Source organism: Alligator sinensis, unplaced genomic scaffold (assembly GCF_000455745.1).
Source record: "Alligator sinensis unplaced genomic scaffold, ASM45574v1 scaffold239_2, whole genome shotgun sequence".
Lineage (NCBI taxonomy): Eukaryota > Metazoa > Chordata > Crocodylia > Alligatoridae > Alligator > Alligator sinensis.
This window is the reverse complement of record NW_005842279.1, coordinates 1639895-1648024: the sequence shown is the minus strand read 5'-3', so window position 1 is coordinate 1648024 and position 8130 is coordinate 1639895.

The following is an 8130-nucleotide window of genomic DNA, read 5'->3' as shown; positions in this document are numbered from 1 at the left end:
CGCCACTCAGCCGCCTCCTCCTACACACACACTAAGGGGTTAGCCCCCTCTCTCCACGGGCCTCGCTTACCCCAGCTGTGCTGGAGGTCGGTGGGGAGCTCCGCGGCTGCTGGAGGGTTTTGGGGGGCTTCTGGGGGGCTTCGGGGGAGCGGGGGCGCAGTGAGCTTTCACCCGCGCGTCTCTCGCCGCTTCCGAGCCTAACTGGGCTTTTTTCCCGGTCATGTCCAACTTGGGATCCTCCATCAGCTCTGGCCCACCTGCTGTAGTAGGACACCAGCATGTGCCTGGCTCTCCTCACAGACACCTGGCTGTCCCCATTGTCAGTGCATAGGGGGGTGCACGCAGGTGCACATGCACCCCCTGAGTTTGGCGGTACACCCTCCGCAAAAAGGCACCGCCGACACTGCTAGCAGCGCTTGCAGGCAGTCGCCGCTCACCACACCTCCCCACCTCGCCGCCAACACTGCTGGTGGCATCTGCAGGTAGTCCCCAATTCACTGCTGGCCATCGGTAATGCTGCCAGCGGCATCTGCAGGTGGTCATTGACTGCTGGTCGGTGCTCACCACCCCCACCCATCCAACCGCTGGCAGCACCATGGATTCCTGCAGGGGCACACAGCATTCATGGCTGTCCCTCACCCTGCTGAAGCTGCCCATGCCCACCAGCCTCCAGTACATCAGATACCTGTTTGGCATGGGCCAGGCAGTGGTTGGTGCAGTGGGCCAACAGGGTAGGTGCAGTGGCCAGCAGGAGCATGGGGCACTGATTGTCACTGCCAGGGGCAGGGGCTGGAGCAGCCATAGTGGGAGGAGTCAGAGTGGGTAAGGAGAGAGCTGCTGCATGCTGCCCCTGTGCTGCGCACGCTGCTCCTGGGCAAGAAAGAGACTGGCCAGAGAACAGTATGCAGGGCTGGCTTTTAAAGAGGGCCGCCAGGTGCTGGCAGCTGTGGCTGGAGCCTAGAGCTGCCCCCAGTGGCTGCAGGGGCCAATTGCAGGGCTGCAGGAAACTTGGGGCCAAGAACAACAGATTTGCTCCCTAATCCCTGCATGTGTAGACCCCTACCTGAAAGTGCTCACTCCAGAGTCGTTTACACCAGAGTAAATTTAGGGTGGATCAAATGCATATGTAGATGCACCCAGTATAAACACTATCATACACTGAGGTCTCAAGATTAATGATGGTCTATCTCAGGGGCAGGCAATTATTTTGGGTGGAGGGCCACTTACTGAGTTTTGGCAAGCCATTGAGGGCCTCATGATAGGCAGCCAGGGTCAGATAAATATTAATTTTCTAAATTTTTTAGGGGCCCTGCCGGCCAGATAGAATGGCCTAGTGGGCCACATCCAGCCCCCGGGCTGCATTTTGTCCACCCCTGGTCTATCTACAGTAAAAGTAGTTGCAGAACTATTGCAGCTTCAGTAATGGAAAAAGACCCCACTGTGCAAACATAGAACAAGATGGTCTGTGCTCCAAAGAGCTTAAAAGACTTGACAAGAATAGGTGCATTTAAAATGAGAAGGGTGCAGAAAGAACCAACAAGGCAATATCAGTTAGCGTAAAAGAAATGTAATGACTGCCAAGTTTTGTATTGCAGCACCCCGAGGTGCTTTGAGATCCTTGTAAGAATAACTCAGGGTGCCATGGAATGTAGCACTTTTAAGTGTACAAACCTGATTCACAAGATAACCTCAGAGCTTTCAAATAGGAATCCATGGTGTTTAAAACCTTCTGACTTGTCATGGTCTTTCTGAGTGCTTTGCAAAGGAAGACTTGCTCTATAATTTTTTTTTCTAGTCAAAAAATGAGCGAAAACTGAAAGTTGGTATTTTGCAAGGGTTGTCTTGAGTTTTATGAGGGGTGCCTTGAGTATAATGAAGGCTATTTTGAGTGTAAAAAGGCTTGATCTAGGTACTGAAGAAAAATTGTAAGAATGGATCAGAAGAAGGAAAATAAGGTAGCTTTCTGGAAGCTCATGGGTCAATCCTCCCAAAGACCAAGGGCAACATGGGAGAAAGCACAAAGGTGCTTATTTGAAAATGTAAAATGTGGGCAGTGGAGGCTTGCATTCCTGGACAATCAAGGATAGGAGTCAACATCCTGACCCTTAAAAAGAGATGATGTGTAGAGAGGGAGTAGGCTATGAAGAGTCTTGAAAGCACAGATGAGCAGTTTGTTTGATATAGTACAGTCAAGAAGGCAGAGCTGGGTGGTGATCAGGATGATTTTGTGAAGGTCATGATAAAGAAGCCATTAGAGACTTATGGGGAAAACCAGGAGGGGGTGCCATCACAGAAGCTAAGGGAGGAAAAGGTATGAAGAAAAAGAGCATGGTTGATAAAGGCAAAAGTGGTTAACAGGCAGCAGAGGATGAGGATGGAGTACTGGTATGGAGCACTGGCAAACAAGTGTGATTAGAGACTTTGATGAAAGAAGTTCCAACAGACTGCAAAGTCTAGAAGCTGGTCTGGAGTGGGTCTAGGATAAATGGAAGGAGTGGAACTCCATGCTATGATTTTAAACAGTCTGTTCAGTGACCCCAGAAATGGTAGGAAGATGGGCAAGTGGTAGAGAGTCAATGGGGTCAAAGGCACCTGACCACCTTGAGATGCGGTTGGGGAGAAAAGCAGGCACTGGTGCAAGATGGCCGCTTGATCCTGCTTCTATTGTTATCAAGACAATAAATCCTGTTAAATGCATCCCAGTTGCTGAGTCTTTCAGCAGTGAAAGGCTCAGTGTCTGTATGGTGCTATCAGCAAAACAATCCATGCACAAATTTCCACCAGCATCTCACTGAAGTTAATAGAACGACTTCCATTCACCTAGGTCTTGGATCAGGCCCTGTTACAAGTCTAGGTGACTCTCTTAAGATGGGAGAGACCAAAGCACCAGCAGATTTAACAAACGCAGCTCTGCTCCTTTCGATATAGCTCATTACTATTGAAGTTATGATTCAATATGTTAGGTGGCATGTCACTCCAGGATAGTCTGAGGAGGTTAGGATTCCTGTCTTTAGTCCAGTCCTTCACAAAAATTTACACCAAACCAGTTAAGCTGGGTTTAAATTAATACAGAGCAAACCCATGTATGATTGCTGAGGGCTCTTTAAAACTGAATTATTTCAATTTAGGTTAATCCTATTTCTACCTGACTCATGATTATCTCAGCTCACTCTTGAACTGGAGTAAAAGGACACATGCAGAGGTTTGCAGTACAATAGACCCATACCTTTAGCTATACAGCTCCCAATAGAAATAAATAGAACTTGCTGAGTTCATAGCTTGTTATGACTAAGCCATATACAGAACTCAATGAGTGCACATAGTTAGCTCTATTAGCATAGGTAATATAGGCTTATGCTTTTTATGCCTAAATATATCAGGTTCAAATCCTGCTAACAACTGCAGCATTCCATGGGTAAGGCCCTATCCTCATCCCAGCTCTAGGTAGCCATACTGTATTTGGGGTCAAGATGTCCCCATTCTTCTGTTATAGAGCAGGTGGGATATATTTGAATGACAAGCATCTGTCTGATGGGTGCCATAGTCACCTTTTCTGCTGCTTGTTTCTGCCCCTCTGCTGGTCCCAACTTTCACTTAACCATGCTAGGCCTTCCATGAATGCCTATATATCTAAGGACATGGCATACACATGGCATTCTGAGAACTTGCCCGTTTGCCTGGGGTACCATGATACATAATTCCCTAACAACAAAAAGATAAGGAAATGAAGGTGACATTCCCATGGCTGTCTTCTTCTCCTCCTCCTCAGACCTCCTCTTAAAATGGAGGCAAAACCCAACCCCCATTTTAGATGAAACAACCAAGAAACATCTTTCCTTTTGAGGGAAAATGCTTTTTCTGACTTTTAATTTGTGGTTTGACTCATAAGATTTATTGTACTTGTTCTGTTTGGTGATTTCTAGGTGTAAAACTCCCAAACAGTTACTGACTGAATACTAAGCAGGCCCATAGCATTTGTCACATAAGTATGAGATTTTTGCATATTCCCACACTCAATATATTATTTTTGTTAACCTATGGCAACTTCAAGTTGCTCAAATTCATTTTAACATGCAAAGTCTGAGTTTTTAAAAAAGTAACAGTGGATGCCTCATTGTTTGGCTATCAGGTACAAAATACTGTAAAGAAGCCCGATTTTCAGAGAGCATGAAGTGCCTGGGAGCTAAAGGGAAGGGACGTTATTCTTCTATGACTTTAATAGAAGTAGCTACCAATCAGTACTGAATCATATTAAGCACATGAGGCTTTTGATATGTTTAAAAGACTGAGAACTGTTACAGGGGTTTAGGTTGTAGCCGTGTTGGTCTAAGGATATAGGCAGACAAGGTTCCTTGGGTGAATTTGATATCTTTTATTAGACCAACCCAAATGGTTGGAGAATAGTTATTAAGCAAGCTTTCGGGTTCAAAAACCCTTCGTCAGGCTCAGGAAGCTGCAGCAGTTGGTGTGTGCTCTTCCTGAGAACTGTTATGCATTGTTATGTCTCCTTTTTGTCTCTGGGACACGGAGGATGAATTAATCTGAAATATGAACAGATAATTAATGATTGTCTGTTACTGGTCAAAGAAAGCATTCACATTTTTTTGATTCACTGAAGATGAGGCAAATCAGAAGGCACAAATTTGTGCTTTGGAAATCATTACTGATTATGTTTGGGGCAAAAGCAACAATATTCTTCCTTGATATATTATGAGACATTATTGGAGGTAATACGCGATTTCTTCCTAGATTACAATGATAATTTTTAGATGCTAGCTCCTTGTCCACAAGTGACAGAAGATGTTGCAAGGTTGGACTTTCTTACAAAAGAATCACATTAGCATATCAGATGATTTTGGTGCAACTCTCAATAATTGTATTTGTTATAATACTACACTACTTGTGTTTTAGTTACACCTAGAAGATCTCATTGTGCCAGGTCTGTGCACTCATGAAACCATAAAATGAAACAGCCTTTTACATTGCATACTTTACCTCTTGCAGCTCCACAAAGAAAGGATGAAACATGGGGTATATTTTTAGTGGGTTTAAGTACAGAAAGAGGCTTGATGTTAACTGTACCTTCATAACATAACATAACATAACATAACATAACATAACATAACATAACATAACATGAGGTGCACAGATATATTAGTTGCCTATTGGACTGGCACTGATAAAAGGGAAATGACATTGGCTATCTGCTTTTTTTGGCTGTTGCAGCTGATAATGTTTACTGATAATTATGCCTTCTGCCAGGGTCTTGGGCACCTGGGTTCCCTCTCCCCCATGGGTCTGGGTTCCCTCCTGTGAGCGGGGGTGACCTTAAGCATGGAAGGCCCAATCTGGATATAGGGGCCTGAGCCATTTTTCATCCCCCCAATCTGGATATAGGGGCCTGAGCCATTTTTCATCCCTATCCCCATCCCCTCACTGGTGGGCTGGCCTGGACTGGAGCAGAACAGAGCAGCTGGTGTGGTGTCCTGGGTGCTGGCATGGCATGGACTATGGGCTGGGGTGGGCAATGTAAAAGGCAGTGAGTGCTGAAGAGATGTGACTGGGGTGGGTGGAACTGCCTGGCTTGGCCCGGCGTGACTATTGATTTCAGTGGGAGATAAGAGGCTAACCTGCTCAGATATTTTAGAAAATTCCACTGCAAGCCTGTATGCATCTTTAGTTGCCTAAATACCTTGAAAGTCTGGTTCAATATGCTGATGACTGTTAGATGTCAGGTGAACTGGTGTACAATTAGATACCTCCATTGGTGGTCAATGGAGCCATGCCAATGTAGATCAGAGATTGCCCTATGAAGTGTAGATAGATTTTTAAAACATTTTTTGATAAATCTTTTTTTTAATTAGGTTACTGCAGCAGTCATATACTATTTCCTGTTCCTCCTTCTAGTTAATCTACAAGCTGTGCCATTTCCTCTGCTTATCTCTGTTTTTCTTCAGGGTTGGTTATCTTTTTAAGATTTGATGCTGTGGACATGGCAGGGGCTGCAGCTGGACTAGTGCCTGGGCATTCCAGAAATAGAAGCTTTATTTATAAATTCTATAATCTGTGGTAAAGGGCAGCTTTTCACTTTTACTGCCTTTTATCTTTTCTTCCTGCCACTGCTTTTATGGCTCTGTAAATTGGTGCCTGTTTGGTTCAGATTTAAATTGCCTGCTCTAGTTTCAACAGCTAACATTATCACTATAATATCATGGCATTGTAAACATTGGTTTATTTAGAAAGTTTATGCACTGTATCATACTAGATCTATGATAACTCAAATTAGCGGTGAATTGTGAACCCCACCAAATTTCATAGGTTCAAACTTCAACAGCTTAAAATGAGTTGTGACAGTTACTTGTCAGACACCCTACACACCATATCAGAATGAAGATCTCTTTCCATATTGTGTCCATATTGAAATAATTATTTCATATTTGTAAAGAAAATGAGAAAGGTTGTATTTTAAATGTGGAAATCTTTCTTCACATCCATTCAGAATATAAATTGAACCAAATTCAACCCCTGCTTTAACTCCAATCTTTGGTTTCTTTTAACAGTTTGTTCTCTTGACTTGTACTAGGGAATGACATGGCCCATATGGCTTATGACAAGTGTTTTGTCATAGTACTGATCAGGACCAGAAATTTACCACCAGGACTCATGCAGGTGTCAGTTCAGCTAAATAACTATTTACGTGCCTTTCTCTGCATGGGTCACTAATAGCAGGACAACTTAGTCCCTGCTAATTTCTACATAACATAGATTTGGTAATTTCTACAGGTGCAAAGGAGCCAGCCTGGAAGAAACCCAAAGGAAAATGACTGATTCCATCAGCATTCATCATACTGTTCTGACAGAGCACTGACCTCTTACGGCAGGTTCGGCCGCAAGTGACAGTTGCAATGGGGAGCCATCATACAAACCATTCTGAAAAGAAATCCTTGCAGGGCTCAGAGATGTGCATGGGGCATTAACACATGCTAGAAGTCCTCAAAGTGACAATTCCACAGGCAGAGTGCCCAGCTGGGGATGCTGCAATTGTAGAACCTGCAGTCTACACTCAAATCAATAAGCCACAGTGAAAGCACTGGATGCCTAAAGGTAGAGTCCTCCTTCCATATTTAGGGATCTAAATATAAATATGCTGGTCATGCCCCATAAACTCTGCAAGGTAAGAGAGGATCAGGGCTTGAAAGTGTTACAGACTTGCCAAGATTGCAGTATAGTATAGAGACACCTGAGATAGCTTTAAGCTAGCTAGCTCACATCCTAAGAGTCCAGCTATGGCAGCCTGGGGCTTCATGCAGGCTGGTTTATCCTGCTTCTTGGCTGAGCTCCACCCTGCTTTGACTAGGTTGCTTCCAGTATGCAAGGAGGTTCATTCACAGCTGGCTTGGGTGGAATGTTTTCAGCGCTGCAGTCTGCTGTGTGGTACGCCTACCACGTCAGGTACAATGTATCTGCACTACCACTCCAAAGGCACACTAACTGTACTTGGAGCTGCCACTGCCCTGTCAGAAAAATCAGTCCCCTCTTCCATGAATAGGTCTCATCATCCCCTTCCAGCTAATCTGTTTCCCATTTCATTCTATCACCCTACAAGATCAGTCAGTTCTGCTCCCCAAAATGATCCCTTCTCTCCCATATTCAGTGAATTCTATCCTCTTCCTTTCTGTCCTTTTCTCTTCATCTGATTCTACCTATCAGAAATTTGTTGTTTCTTACCCCAATCCCAATCACCCAGTTTTGCTGTCCAAGGGATTTTGCTCCACCCCAAATAAACAATTCATTCTGATCCCCACTCTAAGTCTGATTCCATCTCTCTGCCTTTCCATGAGCACAGAAGACCTGGGCCTTCACACTTCTCCTTCAGCTCTGAAATCCCTCTGCTTTAGCACTTCAGGGCTACTCTGTGGCTAATTCTCCTTTCCTGTCCTGATGAACACATGCTCATTACCGCTGTTCTTTTTCTTTTTCTCTTTCCATTTTAGGAGAAAATTAGCTGGGATGTTGTCCTTTCCTTCCAACCTCCCCATGGGCGACTGGTACTGCCTTAGTCGGGGGGCGGGGGGGGGGGGGGCCCTTGCCCCCCCCCCCGCAGCCGCCACGCCACCGGGGGGGGGGCCC